This window comes from Coturnix japonica, chromosome 2 (assembly GCF_001577835.2).
Source record: "Coturnix japonica isolate 7356 chromosome 2, Coturnix japonica 2.1, whole genome shotgun sequence".
Lineage (NCBI taxonomy): Eukaryota > Metazoa > Chordata > Aves > Galliformes > Phasianidae > Coturnix > Coturnix japonica.
In genome coordinates this window covers 63,757,620-63,776,033 of record NC_029517.1, presented here as the reverse complement: position 1 = coordinate 63,776,033, position 18,414 = coordinate 63,757,620, and the positions used below count along the sequence as shown (strand labels likewise).

At 37.2% G+C, this 18,414-nt stretch overlaps 1 protein-coding gene across 6 annotated transcripts in view; it reads right to left on the bottom strand.

Moving 5' to 3' along the window:
- The window catches only part of CDYL (chromodomain Y like), a 99,828-nt gene that overhangs the window by 59,751 nt on the left and 21,663 nt on the right, over positions 1 to 18,414 (bottom strand). For 2 of the 6 annotated variants that reach the window (XM_015854619.1, XM_015854620.1), the window contains one exon: positions 6,666 to 6,794. The exons of 2 other annotated variants lie outside the window; for them this stretch is intronic. The gene's annotated coding sequence lies outside the window, so the exon portion shown is untranslated. The remainder of the gene's footprint in view (positions 1 to 6,665; positions 6,795 to 18,414) is intronic. 2 more of the 6 variants (XM_015854621.1, XM_015854623.1) reach the window with 1 other exon arrangement.

Here is an 18,414-nt window from a genome sequence, read left to right as displayed (position 1 = left end):
ATTGGTAGTTTTCTGAAAACAGAAAATTCACTTAAAGATGATCATGTTTTGGGATGTGACAATTTGGGAAAACACAATAATAAATTCAAGCTATCTCACAGTAAGAGCTTCAACAACTTGACTATAATTGACTTAAAGGAAAATGCCAATAGAAATACTGTCACGCATCTGGAAGAATAACATAGAGTAGCAGATGAAACATTCATCATAAAATATCAAGGCAGCAGATACAAGCTACCAAAGCAGGAGAAGCAGAACTTTCAACAGCGCTCAATTACAAAGACTCTGCAAATGCAAATGACTGACAAATATTAAAAAATAGCGTCTTACTGAGAGGTGTCACAGCACAAATGGACTGCAAACGTTTGTCGTGCCTAAGTAAACTTTTGCAACAGGAGCTATAGCAAGGAAAAGCAAGAAAAAGAAAAGCACAAGACGGCTGAAGAGGGAACTTAGTATGCTGCATTTGACTTATCAAATCCTTAATTCTACTTTTACAGACCAGAATCAAATTAGGCTTTCCAGCAGCCTCCTACTTGTAGAAGGGACAGTGAGGAGCCTGCTGTTGTAGATCACTTGACAAACTTCAGTAAGAAGGCACATCAGGCCTCAGGCAAGCTCTCAGAATCTTACTTGGTAGCTTGGCTTTTATTTGTTTTATTTATTATTTCTTGGTATTATTTAGTATTTATTTCCTCTTGGAGGTCCTGAGGTGCTTACATTAAATAAAGTTGACTAGAGACAGCTTTCTTTGGAGTCACTGGATATGAGAAGACAGAACATTCACACATCTTACTCATATTACCAGACTTCTCTCACCCTTGCCATGTAAGATTACAGATAAACAGGGAGTAAAAGTTTATTTCCACAAGACACAATTCAAGCATCTGGATACAAGACTACAACCACATTTTTGTTTCCAAACACAAAAAACACACTAAACAGTTCCAGGCCATATTTAAGATCAACATTCCTTGCTGGCTTTCTCTGTATTCCTTTCCTGTTTCAACATCTCCTAGATGAATGAGCTGTAGGAGCACAGTTCCCAGTCTCTCTGCCTGTTAACATGACATCACTCAGTACTTGATCTAACCCTGTCTCAAAAAGATGGTGATAAAAAAAATTTCCTCTAATTAGTCAGCCTCAATGCTGTACAGATGCCTATTAGATCTTATGCTGTTACTCTCTGGGATTTATTAGTACATGATCTGGTTTTCCTTGGAAAGTAGGAAACGGGCATTTCTCTGCTTTAGGTGTCATGTCTCTCCATATCTGCCCAGCTTTTGGTATAAACCCAAATTCTTGTTTCTTATTTAATACCACTGTGGCTTCTGTGATTCCACTCTCTTTTCTGCTGTCTTTTGGAACAGTTATGGGATACACATAAAGATATACAGACAGTAGCTATTGCTGGTAACTCTGCTTGGCAAAGATTCTTGCAAGCTGCAAGGTTTTAATGTTTATTTGTAACAACAAGTAAGTTTTATGATGTTCCTAAAATTTGTACTTTTTTAAAGTAATTAAAAAAGGACTTTATCATCTTCAGCTCATTATTTACTTTTTACTTGGCCTGCACATGGCACATTTGGAAGACAAGCTTTCCAATAATGTATTTGTTCAAATCACTTCTTTAATTCACCAATATTTATAACTTTAAGGAGTGTCCTAAACCTTACCTTTTCATCCTTTAAACATGCCAATCAGACATAAAACACAGTTGATTTTTATTAATATTTTTAAACACACAACTCTTCCTGGTTTTATTTACATGAAATTATATTTCTAATAATTATGATTTTTTTTTCTGAAATGTATCACTGCTTTTTCACAATGAATACTTCCTAATATTAAAAAACTTTTAATTCAATGTTACACACTATGGGTCCTGAATTAAAGGGACTGAGGCCTATATGATTATCTTCTATTGTCTTATGATAACACACACTGTCTTAAGCTCCATAATTTGTTGATTCTATCCACTTCACTGTTCATATATGCATGAAAAAAATGACAGTAGAAATTAAACTGAATATGCAGACATGAGGTAATTAAACAAGCCGTCCAATCTTAAAATTCCCCATTGTGGCAATGGCAACAGAAACAGCAGGAAAAATGTTTTAGGGTTGGACAGTGGCATATAAGATCTAAAAACCTTTAGAAAAGCCTTAGGTAAAAAAAGGAAAAATATGCTCCGTTTCCAGAAAGAGGTAACAAAAAGGAGAAGGTTAGCCCAAACATTTGTTATTTTTACTCATATTTTTCCCAGGGCACACCATCTTAAAACTGGTTCTAGTATGAAGGAGCCATTGTACTCTTGATTATAAAAAGTACTATGTATAGGTGTTTTGAGGTGGCATTGCAAATAAAGAAACCTATGCTATTTGTTCTGGTGATTTTACCAGTGTTCTTTGTAGTCTGTGTTTAGGCCTCTTCCTAAACTAAACCATGGCTAAAATTTTATTTTAGCCAGAAATGACACGGCACTAATATTTGTGAAGTTCAGTCTTAAGACACCAAGACATTAAGAGTTACTTTCCAGAGCACAAATATCCTTCTCTACTTACATTCAAGTGCCCCACTCTTAGAGACATCACATAAAATGATCTGTCATTATTCTTTTATTACTACAAAAATATTTGCAAGAGAAATACTACAAGCTGTGTTGCAAAGGAAGAAGATATTTTTCTACATTTTCCACCAGAAATGGATCCTGTGTTGGCTTCTGGTACTTCCTCACTTACTCATTCCACTCACTTCTAAGATAATGCTCAATCCGTTTAAAAGAGTAGTTCTTGGGAAAAAAGGAAAATAAATGTTCTAGTGTCTCTCTCACACCATGTCCCCTTCAGTCTCTTCTTATTCTTCAGTTGTTCCTTATTGCTTTCCCCCTTTTTGTCCCTGTCTGATGCTGCTATTTGCAAGGCCTTCCCTAATCCCACATCATAGCCTGCTGTCCAAATAATGCCTTGAAGATTATTTTCCTCATCATTTTACACCGTAACAGCACATTAAGCTCTTACTAATTTCTCTAGTGTTCACACTGAAGTAAAGCACTCTGCAGAAGAATTCTCTCTATATTAAAAATAAACTAATTAAAAGTATAGTATTTAGTTTTTACCTATGCAACTGCTTGTGGTAAAGCGAGTGCTTGCAAACAGTCTGAAGTATTTAAAGTTACCCCCAAATCTTTATTTCTGCATTAGTTGCGTGCATAGTATTTACAAACAGATCTAAAATTATTATTTTTTCATTGTACAGGTTCTAGAGAAGAAGTGACTGTCTCACCTCTTTGTTTATGAAATAGAGGAATTCAATAATGGAACAGTGGAGAGTAAAGACCTAGGCATGTAATACAAACTGACATTTATTTTACCCTTCAGTGTGACTTTTCATATTTAAAAAGGATTTAAATATGCTTTCTAAATATGAACATTTTTCAATTTAGAGCTGCTTTTATCATATGACATTTTTGTTTCTTTCCCCTTTCTCCACTGGAAAAAAAAAAAAAAAAGTTCAAACTAATAGCACAAAAAAGTAAAAATTTACATGAAAATTTTACAGTTTAACATCAGTGTTATTTACAGATTGCCTACACTGAGAAATATTCATCGTATGGCAGAGACAACAGGGGGGGAGTTATAATTCCCCAAGTTACCAACTCATAAAACACTTTTTCTGCACAAGTAATTCCTGTCGGTTTCATTGCACAAACAAGTCCTCAAATTCAGGAAATGCTTAGGCAAGATTTAGCATGTTGGTCTTCCAGATTTCTAAACTTGGTAATCTCTGCCTGTATAAAATAGAAATAATTTATCTAGAAGCAAGCCATCCAATTCCAGGAATATGGCATTATCCTTTTGTCATAGAACTGTTACAGTAATGCTGAAATAAAAAATTTTATTTCATGTTCTTTCAGTTCTAATTGGAAGGATAGATGAGATTTGCTTTCTCCCTACATATTTGTCTTGATTCCTAGCATTATGACTGCATAATTACATTGCATCCAAAGATTTTATGCTGTAAAATCTTTGCAAAAAGAATCTGCTTCTATAAATGGCAAGATGTTTTGAAAATCTTTTGAATTTGGGATCTCCTATAAAAATAGGTATTTTTCTCTCTTCTAGGTGCTGATAATGAATCTAGTTATCTGTTGGCAATAACTAGTATCACCTCACTAAGAAAAACAGCTAATAGGAATAGCTTTTGAAACATACCTTTAAAAGAGATGCTTTGCAGATTAAAGATCTCTCACAATAGTTTTTGGTATCATTTCAAATTCTTTAGCACAGTTTTAGAGTGCAGTTAGTTCTACTCAGAACAAAACTTAAGTCTTATCTCTACAGCTACTCAAAAATTAAACTAAATGAATAGATATAATCATTACAATAGTGATACAGAGAGCAGAATCAAATCTCCGAGACAAAAGCAGAGTTTAGATGCAATCAAAAGCACTAATTAATTTCTCAAGGAATTTCCAGGAAACTATGACCAAACTGCTGTACTTTGTCATAAGTCTGCATGCACCAGCCTTTGATACTTTGGCAGTAGATACACCCACTTTTAAATCATGACCTGAAAGTTGTATTTTTCCACTTTGAGAGATATTAGCCATACCATCGACATGAGAAATACCTTCTGGATCTGAAACAGCACAAACCAATTTAGTTAAATTCTCTCTAGTAATTCCTTCAACATTTTTGATTAGTGTTTTATTTTAAAAATGCATTTATTAAAAAAATGCATATAGGGAATGTAAGCCCTATCCCAACAGATGAGGTTTTAAGAAAATGTAGCTGTGTTCTCATAATTATAATCCACAAGAACAAACACCTCTGTTTCATATTCTGTTGAATTTGGAACAGCTTAGCTCAGTTACTGTGAAGAATGTATCTGGTCCCTTCCCTTTCCAGGATGTATTAATGTAGTGCATACAAATTAAATTTGTAGATGGATCTGCTACAACTAAATATGCTGCTCAGAGACATGATTTAGCAGGGAATTGTTAGAGTTAGGATACTATGGTTAGCCTGAGGTTGGACTTGATGATCTTTGAGGTTTTTTCCAACCTGAGTAATTCTATGATTCTATGATATATTTTTAAAAAGTTTTGTTTGGTCTGATCTAGTTTATTGTGGAATCATATGCCCACATGATGGCAGGGAGAAAAGCCAGGAAATAAAAAGTTAGCATAGAAACAGCAATGGTGAGTTATTTTTCTGAAATATGAGTTATGGAGAAAATTGTTGCAGTTTGGAAGCAGCATTGTTTATAAAGGGTTGTCATAAGAACAAAGGAAATTTAACCCAGAGTCCCATATCTCCATTATTCCAGTTCTAAGAAGATACCTGAAAGAATGCATTACTTTTGGAGACTAAATGCTGAATTTATATACATGAAAATAACTACAAATTGTATAAAAGTTTGAAGATAATTCTATGCGTGCTCAAGATTTTTTAAAGAAAATTAATTACATTTTCGAGAACACTGGGAAGGATACGAATTAAACCTTTCAGTTCCTTGCTTGCATATGTTTATCTTTTACTCCTAGTTTATGAATAGTCATAAACTACAAGAGGACATTATCATGTTTTGGAAAGTCCATCTCCTTCAAATGCTTTTCTACATGCAGTCTTTAGCCCTTTGCCTTAAAACATGACTCTTTTCCCAGTAATCAAGCACAATGAGATGTCTAAACAAATGATTAGGTCTTGGCCTCTTCTTCTATGTACTCCTAACCCGACTGCCTATTTGAAGTCTTGCTTTCTAACAGCTAAGACAGAGGATAGGTAAAAATGAATCCATCTTAATCTACAAAAGGAAATTTTAAACTCCAGACCTTTGCAGATGCATGTATCAGTACTCTCCATTAACACAAAAAGCGTTAGATCAAAGGTTTTATTTTCATTCTGTATGCATACCGTCATTTTAAGTTGTCATCTAACATTTAGAAATAATTATTCAAAGGCCAGACTGGAATATTTATTCAAGTCCTCTGTTCAAAAAAAAACAAACCAAAAACCAAAAAACAAAAGCAACAAACTATGCATAACTGCTTCAAAAGTAGAAAAGCATTTAACCTTTAAGTCAAGTGTTAAGAAAAAAGTGGTATTCAGATGCCAATTTCTGAATGAACTGATTCTTCTTGACACTTCCAGAACTCTGTGACATCTTACCAGAGTGAGAAGAAAAGGAAGCAAAACAGACTAGAGGATAAATCCACTGATGAATGTGAAATTTTAATTTCAGTTCCCACTACATATGAAGAGGAATTATTGTTTTCAAAAGGCAATCTGTTGATTTCTATTTCCTCTAAAGAATTTTACATGCATCTATGAGATGTACCTTAGAGATGCTCTGCTAACTGTACCTCAACCTATTGCAGGAGATTATATATAGAGAGAGACAGGGGGAGAGGGGGAGAGGGGGAGAGGGGGAGAGGGGGAGAGGGGGAGAGGGGGAGATATTTACTACCTACCACTCTACCACTCACTTTATGACAGGATATGAAAAAGATACACTTCTGTAAACCACCTACAGTTAATGTACACATTCATTTTGCTCCCGCCCCTCTTTATTTTTTAATTTTTTGAACTTAACATGATGGGAGTGAGAGGAAATGTAACTCTTCTTCTGCCATTAACCTTAATACAACTGTTTTAGTCTACCTCCTTGCATCCTAAAATGCTGCTGCATAAGTTGTGCAGGCTGACTCTTACACCTTCACAGCTTTCCAAGTGCCAGTATCCTGTCTAGATCAAGGTATCCAGTTTGCAGTCTACATCACCATTCCTCCCCTGAAAGAAAAATAAAAATAAATAAATCAGATTCACTGGGGTTTTCTTTTCACTTAAAGGGTTTTTCCAAAGCAAAATATGTTTACAATGAAGTGTTTACTACTATTTTTTCTTAGATGAGATCATCAGGTTGGATAAGAGGTAGGACTTTGATAATATGATGAACAGTCCTTCCACATCATCAAGTACACTTACTAACATTTGGAGCTAACAATGTTGAATAGATTATAATATGAAGGAGGATAATATATGTATTCTTATGATAGGGAGAAAGGAAATACAGAAGTCAAAATACTGTCACAAACTAGGGAAGTCATTCCAACAAACTGCAATAAGTTGTAACTTAAAAAAAATTAAAATAAATTTTAAAATATTAAAAGCTGTAACCAAATTAAGATAAAATTAGGAGAAACAATATGGAAGTTACTGATTATGGAAGTCTGATTTCTAGTATTATTTACCATTTTAAAAACACTTAATTGAAAACACTTCTGTTTCTGCATATTGGTGGAGAGGATTTACTTTGCACTATGCAACTATACAACAAAGATAATCACAGCAATTTAATTTGAATGAAGGAGATTGGAGCCAATTCCAGAGAGTGAAAATGAGAATAACTGAAATTAATGAAAACTTCTTCAAGGGGCTTCTTTTTTGGACCCCTCATATTTTGCTTGGATTGCTGTGTTGAGCCACTCTTTGTGTAAAAATGAGTCCTTTGCTGAAGCAAGCTTTAAGTCTCACAGTCTCTAGATAGAACCCCATGAGTACAGGTGACCTGTTTGCTTTTGTCTCATATTTTTTCTCTAACCATTTTAGCTAATGTAGCTAGAACCAATGGCACTGCTGCTCTCCCACATAAAAATCTAAAGAACATCTTTTGTACTTCCCAGCATCATCAGATCCCTCTTGTTTAATCAACTCATCACAAATATGAAAACTTTGATTCTGAGGACCAGACTTCTGTCCAAAGTGGAAAACCACTAAATGAGTTAATAAACATTTTGAAGTTTACTTGAATGCCTCAAGCATGGCACAGTACAAACCCAAATGCTGTACAAATCACATGTGCAGTACTCTACATCTCTCTTTTCTTTAAGGTCAGATGATCAGAAATGACAAGATGGTCAGAAATTTATGACTGTTTCCAAGGAGGGAACAACTAAACAGACCGACTCCTCAGTCTGGGAAAGAGATTAAAGAGATTAAGAGGCACGTGAAATGATGAATAAGAACATGAAAAGGAAACGTTTCCTGTATTTCCGATAAGATGGGGAGCAGGGAGGAAGGCAGGGGGCATCTTGTGGAAAAAAAAAAAAATAATTAAGCTATATAAAGCTATAGAACACTGCCACATTGCATTGTAGATTGCAAACCTACAAACAATAGATCCGTTATATATTACTAATCGCCAAACACAAATTCTACTTGAGGAAACATTTCAGTTACTGTTTACCATTATGAGAAGGGTATGTGAAAGGAAGAATCACTTTAGTGCAGTCTTATTATTCTTTACGCATCCACCACAGGTATTTCAAGATGAGACACTACCTAGGTGGATCTTTGCTTAGAGTTCCTCTTGCATCAAATGCCACTCAGTGCTTTTCAGAAGGAGAAAGACAAGGCGATAAAGAAGCTTAGTGAAAAAGCCAAGGTAATCAGCAAGTCAAGCACCTGAACTGTACTAGTACCCCCTCCCCTATGTTCTGTGTGATTCAGACCAGTGACAGTTTAGAGTCAGAATTACAGAGGCAGCTTTGAAAATACAACTGACAAATGTAACCAATTATTACATTTAAATGTGGTCAGGAATTTTTCAAATTAAATATTTTCTTAACGGTAGTGCTGTTTTCATAAAATCCATTCAATTTCCATTGGAAATTTCAATTCACACTGAAAGTTTTATTTTCCCCAATAAACAAAATTAAAAACAAAATCAGATACTTTTTAATTCTTTTGTCTGATCTCAATTGGAATATCCCAACATGTTACTTAAAGTAACTCAAAGCACTTTGCTTTAATGTAACTCAAAACCTCATTAACAAGAGTTGACAGAATGGCCTCCTCTCTGAACCCCTAAATTCCTCACTCATTTTAGATGATACCAAATCAGAAGATTATGGGATTCCTATATATGGGATACTAAACAGGCATCCTGCCTACCTACTCCACATAGGAATCCGGAGAGATGGAATTCTCAATGCATTCTGGGAGAAATAAGATCTTGGTTCATTTGGGTAAATAATATATTGAAGTCCTTAAAATACAACGCTGAAGATGATATGCCACAGTGGCAAAACATAAGTTGATGTATCAGAAGTCAGGTCACCACTCCCAACAAGGAAAACAAAAGCTTAAACTACACACATATGCACATAAAACACCCCAAGAAACAAGAAAAACCATCCCACCATTTTCAAAAAAGTCCACTCCATTTTACTTCCAGAAAACTAAGTCCTGCCATCTTCTGTGATCCTCTTCCCTGCCCCAAGCTCAAACAAATTCCATCTATGTGAATTTGCATGCCCTCAAGCAAGCTGATATTCAGGCAATCACATAGCTAGGATGCCAGTGCCAGAACCACATGATAATGGAAGAGCCTTTTCTTCAGAATTAAAACAACAGAAAATATTTCTATAAACATGTTTTAAATCCCAGAATAACTGATACTGCTGTGCATTAAAAACACAAAGCACTCTTCTCCCAGCATGGCTACCAGCAAGCACCTCTTTAAGTAGTCCCTGCTCTTTGGACATCTATAAAGTCTTCTCTTGCACAGAATTTGGCAGTTTTTTATACTATACAAAGAACCAGCTTGGGAAACAGATCCACCTTAACAACGTCCCTGTAAATAAAATGAGCATTTTCAACTTTAGGCTTGTTTCAGGTACCATTTTGTGGCGTTAGCACAAAAGCTTCACCATACACGTGGATATGACAGAGCACACACTTTCCCACTTTCTATGGCAGCAATGCTAACCTATGCCAACACAACATTAATTTCAGCGGTGGTGCTGTGAAATAGAATGTCAGTCTACCGATGAGGCGCAATGTTGCAGATAAACGTAATTCCTCATGAGAGGCAGCGCTGACCTCCTCTCTGGTGATAGCCACAGGACCAGAGGCACAAAGCCACGTGGTGGGAGGCCCAGGTTGGGGGTTAGGAAAAGGTTCCTCACCAGAGGTAAAATTGCAACAGGCTCCGCTGCAATGGGCACAGCCCCGGGCTGCCGGAGTTCAAGCGTTTGGGCTATGGTCTCAGACAGGGTTTCAATATGAGGGGTCCTGTGTGGAACCGGGAGTAGGATACAGTGGTTCTCGTAGGTCCCTTCCAACTCAGTGTACTCTGTGATCACCGAAACAGGCAGATACAGTTTCACTATTACCCTTTTCCAACCCTTCGTATTAGTTACAGGGATTTTGCAGCACTTGACGAATCAGTTTAATTACTTTATTCGACAGAAAGCCAGCCATTCTGTGAAATAACAGGGTTATTTTTCCTCTATTCTTTCTTTCAGCCGACAGCAGGCTTTTTTTTCTTTTCTTTTCTTTTTTTTTATAATTACTTCGATGACAAAAACAAAAAGTCCTCCTCAAAAAGAATAGCTACATACATCTCAGAAACCTTGCGTTTGGGTTTTATGGCCTTTTCTAGCATTAGATACAGTTTCCATTAAACATGGCTCTTCCCTGCAATTGCAAGCTCTCTCATCTTGATATGATTTGACAAACTCAACGACTATAAGCAGAAATGGCACCACTCCGTGATAATCAATCACAACCATTCTTGCGCCGTTACCAAAACGTCTAAAGACTTCTTGTAGTGGGTCATAGAACACTGTGTTCCACTGTCACAATGTATTTTTTCTTACAGCCTGTTTTTAATCTTCCCTCTTCTCTTCCTTCCCTCTCTGCCATCAATTGCCTCCCAATAGCTGAGCCTATTAAAGATAAGCTGAACTCTAAAGTATCGCAATACTCCTACACATTCAGCAAAGCCTTAGGAAAGGTCATTTAACAAAGTCATCCACTCGTTTTCTGGATTTCTTACAAGGGAAGTTTCAAAACAACCACTCAGGTACTTCTGCAACAGACCCTTGGTACAGTGCTGGGGTTCATCTGATCTCAGAGAGGATTCGGGGACGTTTTACCCCCCATCCCACCGCTCGGTTGAAAACTCACCTTTTTTCTGAGTTGCCTCCCCAAGAGATCCAGCAGCACTAACACGACAGGAAACTGCAGCTTCAGATGGCTCGAAAGGGAAACCACAAAGATCTACCTACACTCAGCTCAGCCTGAAAGCTGCAACAGAACTGCACCTTGAACCCCCACCTCCTTTTGTTTGGATACACTGGTCCAGCCCTGGGTAATTGACAACCTTTTCAAACCACGAGTCTCCTGACTCATGAGTCATCCTGCACTTGTCTGGGTAGTTAACTCCACCCTCGCGTTTTTGAATTACCTGAATGAGTTTGGTGTTGCCTTCTTTTGTTGGTTTATCTTTGTAAGCGTTAGCGATCAACAGAGACTAACCATCACATAAGGAGAATAAGAGGGAAACCAAACCACACCGAATAGAAAGCCAAATTAAAAAGAGAAAATAAATCTATGTTTCAGATGTTACAAACGCACTAAACCAAAGTTCAGATACCTCAACTCGCTTTTCAACTAAGCTCAACTTTCTTCTTTAATATATCTCCTTCCCCCTTCATCCATCCACTCAGCAAATTAACTCAGAGTTGCTCCCTCTTTCTTTCCTGCCTGCTTTAATTCTCTCTGCCACCAAAATGGAAATGAATCAGATCAGTTTAGTGAGAGCTGCTTCCTCCACCTTCGTTCTATGGTTTTTTTGCTCACTGCCCTCAACTGTATCTGCACCTTCCAAATATTCCACTTTCTGTTCTGTTTCCCCTCTTCATTATAACCTGGGTATAAAAACTTTATTATTCAGCTTGCTCTGTTCTTCCTTCCCTGATATACAACATAGGAAAGGTAATGTGAGTGAATAAAGGTGAAGGTGTGGGAGCAGCAAAAGGGACTTGATGGGGGGGACAAAAACAAACCCCAAACCAGCGAACAACACTAAAACCACTACAGATTTGGATCCTGACTTAAATAAAGGTTTTCTGTTTCTCTTGACTTTTACATTTTAACAGTATCTGCATCTGACATTATATCAAAAGGCTCATTTTCATTGATAGGTACTGCTAAGCTGGAATGATAAATGCCATCTTTAACTAAACCTGGCAGATGTTACCAGACTGGACGATGATACATTATTCACATTTATTACTGTAATGATAAAGGTGTGAAAGTATTTAACTGACTTGGTATACAGTCCAGCAGTGCACCATTCTTAATTCTAAAAGATTTAAGGAAAATATGCTAAATTATAGGAAGGTACTTAATGCTGACATGATTTTTTTTCTTTTTTTAATCAACAAAAACTCAGCTACAACATAGAAAATTTACCTATTTTAGTCTATTATTTAAGTAAGATGAGGTTATACACATGAATACTTTAGTTTTATTTATTTAACACGATTTTGTTAGAAACTGTTTTGACAAAATCATCAGTAGCGGGGAACTGTAGGTTTGGTTTGGTTTGTTTTTAACTATGTACATCAAGATTTTGGAAGTTAAATATCTCGACTCCTATCATACCTATTATTTTATTTAGACAGGAATAGGTGACATTGATTTCTGAAGTCCAGAATGTTTTCTTAGCTTCCCATACATTAATTAATTGATACCACTGAAGAAACCTTAATAATGAGGTATCTCTCTGCTTTATAATAAAGTTTGCTACCATTTTACTTCGAGGAAGGAATTGCTTATGAAAAACTGAAGCTTACTCAAGCTCAGGCTGTGACTGATTCAGTGACACAATTCTCCAGCAGCAAAATATGCAGTGTTTTATATTTTTTTCTATAATAAAAAAGAGATTCTTTTTAATTCCTCAGATTTAGCTTTCAGACATCTACTTTCTTAAGTGATACCTTGTCTGTTATACGTTACAGAAGAACAAGACGTTAGAGTAGAAAACACCGGCTAAATTAAACCAAATTCTAAGCTCAGAACAAAAAACCACCAGTTCAGCCAATTTTTTAGACTAGTAGTGAGGATTTGCTAATGTGCAACAGCTGGGGACAGCTATTTGAATGTAGGAAATGAGCAGCTTAATTAAGGAAGTATGTTGAGGAACATGAAGAGTCCTAAGTACAGTATGTGAGGATTCATTCAGATAACCATTTTCAGGCCTGGGAATCATTATGCTCTCTTGCATGTACCAATACATGTATGTCTCTATAAATGCTTCCGTCCTGAAACTCACATACATATATTTTCAAGCACCAAAAATAAACTATTATTTGAATTTAAATTCTTAATTTTTTTAAAAATAAATCAGTCTGAAAGACTGTTTGAAAATACATTTTCCTCACAAGTAGATGTTGCGGGATTGGCTTTGACTTCTTTCAGAAAACAAGGGAATATCCTACCACTTAGCAAGGCACCAGTATTTACTTTACTCTCAATGGTTTGCAAAACACTCTCCTTAGCGGTAGATCCAGATACAATGGAAATAACAACAGTATATGTTTTTGTATTTAGCGTGAAATTAGTGTGAGAGCAAAGGGTCAAAGGTAAATCCATTCATGTTTAACCAGCAAGCATTGCATTTAGTGGTGTGGTTCAATCACACCAACACAGCTTGCAAGATACTTGACTGCACACAACCAGTAATTAATCAAAATCAGAAGAAACGGATAGTACTTTTATACCAGAGGCATTCTAAAAAAAATGCTCAGCTTGGCACCTGCCAAACAACTTGAAAACTTGCTGTTAAGTGCTTAGTTACACAGTTGTTCTACGAAGTCTTAAAATACAATAAAAGAAGGAAGGAGAGGGTAGGGAGGACAAGAGAACAGAAGGTAACAATAAAGCAGTACATTCTGTGAGACAGCATCATCTGAAAGACAGCTCGCCATCCCTCCCTGTGCTCGTTCTCAAGGTGGCAGAGCTGATGATATTTTTTAATAAGGGCTCAAGGAAATAACTTTTGGGAGTAGTGATTCAAGCAGAAGGGAAGAAGGAACAGTGTGAAAGGAGCCAAGAAAAAAGAAAGTGAGGATTAGGTTAGAACAAAAGATGCAAAGGTTGTATGTAGAAAATACAGTACAACAGTAGCTTCATAAAAAACGACAAGATGTTTGTAGCACTGTATGCAATGACAAATTTCCAAGAGACTTGGAGTTGAGAGTGAGAATAAAATGGCCAAATAGAAAAGTAGGAAACATGCTGTGAATTAATACTATTATTCTGCAGGGCTAAAGTACCTTAAGCAGAGATGTTAAGATGGCTGCATGGCTGATGCTCAGAAGCACCCTGATTTTAGAAACTATGTCCTAACACATGGCCAAACTCAGTCAGGGCTCAAAGAAGGGTGGGAATGTGCTTAAGACCCAGTGAAGACCATGCCAAGGAGACATGATCAGATTACAGGTTACACCTGGGCTTCACAGAGGTCAATCCAAAACTCAAGATACGGGTGACTTCAATATATGCTTAAAAGGATTTTAAGCAATACTGAACAAATTAAATTAGGGAAAAGACTTATCTGAGAAACAGTACTCTACACCAATAGCTTGTTTTTTTCCTCAGGTTGAACAAGAATTATTCCCACAGTGGAACAGACAACACTATCACTGTGTTTAAGTACTGCCTTCCAGAAAGACATTGCTGATCTCATGAAAAAAGTTGGGTATTTTGGAATATCTTTATGATGACGCAATATACGCTTCTGAACACCTCCTAGCCCCACCAGCCACTCATAATGTCTGAACTCAGTGGAAAACATTCATACACGTTAACTCACTTGCCTTGCAGTACAGTCCTCACAGAGATTCCCAGCCTAAGGATGTAGTGCAACATACAGCAGGTGTAAACAGGGAGATTCAGAACTATATTTCACTGATCTTTCCTATCATCTGGTGCTGACAGAAATTTGGATAGCTTCCATTAATCTTTAGTGCCCTTTTTATTTTACTACGAAGATCACAGGGAGTGAAATGGCAGGGCCTCTTGAGCAATATTCTTACAGAGCACCCAAGTGCATTTTGAAAACAAGGCGTTTTTAGGGTTTCTCTGATTCAAAGACACCTTGGAAGATTACAAGCAAACAAATCGTTAAAGACAAAACAACTACACAAAGAAAGGAAGTTTCCTTGGGAAGGAAATGGAGGAGTAAGATTCAGAAGCCTCATAAAGCATCTGACTGAGCCTCCAGGATAAAACAATTTTTATACCTCTGAAAAATAGAAGAATCCTGCAAGTAATCTTTCACCACCTCTTCACATTATATCTGTTACCACTGGGACCTAGATTGCCTTTCTTTGCAAGGATATCTAAACTCAAGGGCAGAATTTAAAGAGGTACTAAATGCTAGCAGTGAAAAAGTAATCGTCTTCTAAGATGTGCCCTTAGATGAGGTCGCTGACCTGCATTGGATAGCACCGCAATTACAAAGCACAGTTTATTTCTTTTGAAAGCTGAATAGGAGGGTATGAAAGAGCTTCTTCAACACTTTGTTTTCCATGGGAAAAAAAAATAAAATCAGAAAAATATGGGAGAAGACGACAACACAAAGGCCAGTTACAGCCAAATGTTCACGCTGAGAATTTGCTACAGTGTGAATGAACAGAAGCCATTTAACAGCAACTTGCAGGAAAAATATTATGACCTGCTCTCTGTTCATATTTACTTTCTTCCTTTCAAGAATCTTTATAAAAATAAGAGACATTTTTTCTTCAAGCTCCCTTTTATTCCAGTCACTGTTGCGCAGGCATCGCTGTTTCACAGCTGCACATTGTGCTTATTCAGGTAACTAATTCTACTAAGAAGCAGATGAAGGTAATATTTACATTTTAGCTGAATTTCTAGACCTGCTTAACATTCAGCCATAAAAACAGATGAGCCAGCATAATGGAAGAGAGCACACTGGAAAATAACAACAACAACCACCAAATGTCTCCACCCCACACATCATTCTTGCTGCAGTACCGTCTAACTACAGCCTAACACTCGGACAGAGAAACACTAGTTTGCTCTCAGCAGGGTTGAAGAATAAAAGCCAACATCACTCCCATATAAAACCCCCAAAGAACCTGATGATCCCTTTCCCCAGCAGTTTTCCAAAGACTAGTAAAGCATAAAGGGAATTAAAAGATTGCCTGGCATCTTCTGGGGGCTAGCAGCTCATCCCCCCATAGACAGGCATTCTGAACCTCAGAAGAGCAGCAGGGTTTTGTGAATAGCTTAGCCTGCAGAGCTGTTCTAAGATAGCCTTCAAAAGCAGGTTTCGGTTGCTGTTCTGTACAAGTGCATCAAGCAGGCAAAGTGCTGCGTGGCTGCTGCCAGTTTATCATCCCTACATATCAACTTGACCTTGCTCATACTGGCGCATTCCAAATCAGTTCTTTTTGTTGCCTTGTTTCTCACACCGGGGAAGTCTTTGGACATACATTCGTTCACAACAAAAGATGACAAAAGCATGCAACCAAAACATTAACAATTCTCTATGTGTGTATTTCTAGACAATTGTTTGGGGCACTTATAAAACAGATTATTTTTGGATGTACCCACATGCTGAACTGAGTCACATGCATCATTTATGGTTGTTTGAGAACTGCCTGCTCGTGTCAGAAGCTGTCAAGGTATTCAAAGTCTACAAGGTACAAACCAGAAGGTACCTAAGTCCAAAACACATGCAGTTCATTTGAAGTTTGGCATAACCAGGATATGTCTCAGAAACACTTGCATTCTGTGTTCTTGGGAATATGGGAAGAAAAATGTACACAAAGATAGCTGTGAACTGTAGGGCTGTTTATGTAAAGCAGGACTCTCTGAAGGGGTCAGAGGCTTCGGGGTGGGAAGTTATTCAAATGAAAAATTCCTCCCTCAGGGATGGCAACAGTTTATATTATTTTGTTGGGAAGATGTGCAGTGGTGCGCTCCTATCAATGCCTGAGGTTTAAACCTTTCCATCAGTAGGGAAAGGGCTTTCAGTTAGATCTTGATCATGACACCTTGAAATCCACCAAAGCAGAAAACATCCAGTTGTATAAGACTGACCAGTGGTCATACAATTGCCAAAATGAGCAGCTGAAAGAAATTGTTAGAGAAGTGGAAAAGATTAGGAATTGGCAAAAATCCTCCCATTATATTTCCATGTATCCGCTAAAAAAATACCTCCCAAAATAGGAGATTTTACAGTTAGAAGTGCAGAGAACAAGCACTGCTGCAGCTGACAGTGAATACACTGAATTTATGTGCAGATTAGCACTATGAAACACAAGAAAAAAAAAAAAAAAAGAGTAGTCTACTGCCTAATGTTACTGTCAGAACTCTCCAAAGTGTTATTACCACGACTACAAAGATACCTTTCTCTTTACATACAGTTGGTTTTAAATTGCGCAGCCCAATTATAAAATCTTGTGCTTTTAACAAAGTAGGCACCAGAGGGAGACCTGCACTTTAGTTCAAAATGCCAGTAGGAGCTGTTCAAAAGTGGACAATCAAAGCCTTTTGGCCAATGTATGCTAAGTGGCTCTGGGTGAAATTGTGGCTAATAGGACCACTCAGAAAGCAACTGGTGTCGGGCAGTTTTCTCTTTCTAAACGGTCCAGTAGACTTCAAAGAGTTCCATGAAGAAGAGCAGGTTCCCAAATCTCAGGCTGTATTTAAGCACACCTCAACCAGTTTGGTCATACCTGTAAAAGACCTGCTCTTTGCTACCCATGTCCTCAGTCTATCACCACATCCTACTGACATTAACCACTTCTCAAATCTTCTGGCTGAGCTGCATATATAAGAACTACCTAAACATGTCAGTCAAAATAAGCCAGATCAGCTTAAGCAATTTAAATAACAAATCTTTCCTAACATGGCTCAATTTGACCGAATTGGATTAGGGAGAGCTCTCACGAGTGGCTCAGCTAGCAGACCAGGGAGACAAGTGACACCAGGCAGAGGGCAGTGATGAAGTGTGGGTTGTTCTTCTGGTGCCATGACTACAGCTGAATTAGGATTGTAAATATATATGTATATATATGTGTGTGTGTATTTATATAGTGAGTGGGTTACTTTTTTTTAAGCCAGGCAAGAGACTAGAAGAAATACTCTATGGACATGAAATACGCTGTTCTTTTAAAGACAGATACTCAGTTCAGGTGGGGAGAGCCAACAACTTCCAGAAAATACATATGATCCCAGTAGGTCTTACTACCCAGAAAATTGATGCTCTGCATACAGAGTCAAGCAGACTAACCGGAATTCACACAGCCAGTTAAAGAAAAACAAAATCATTTCTATGAGAGGTAGGTCTGTTGGTGTGGTAACAACTACCAATTCAATACTTATACAACTGGATACAAGGTTTGCAATGATGCTAATAGCAACAGGGAACTGATGGGAACAAAGGAAAGCTATAAGTACTGTTTGTCCTTATTAGAAGTGCTCCCCCTACTTCAGATTTTTCTAATTTTCCAAAAATTGGAAAACATATCAACTCCTTGTATACAATCCAAATTAAGAAAAATATTGAACAGCAAAGAATTAGGAG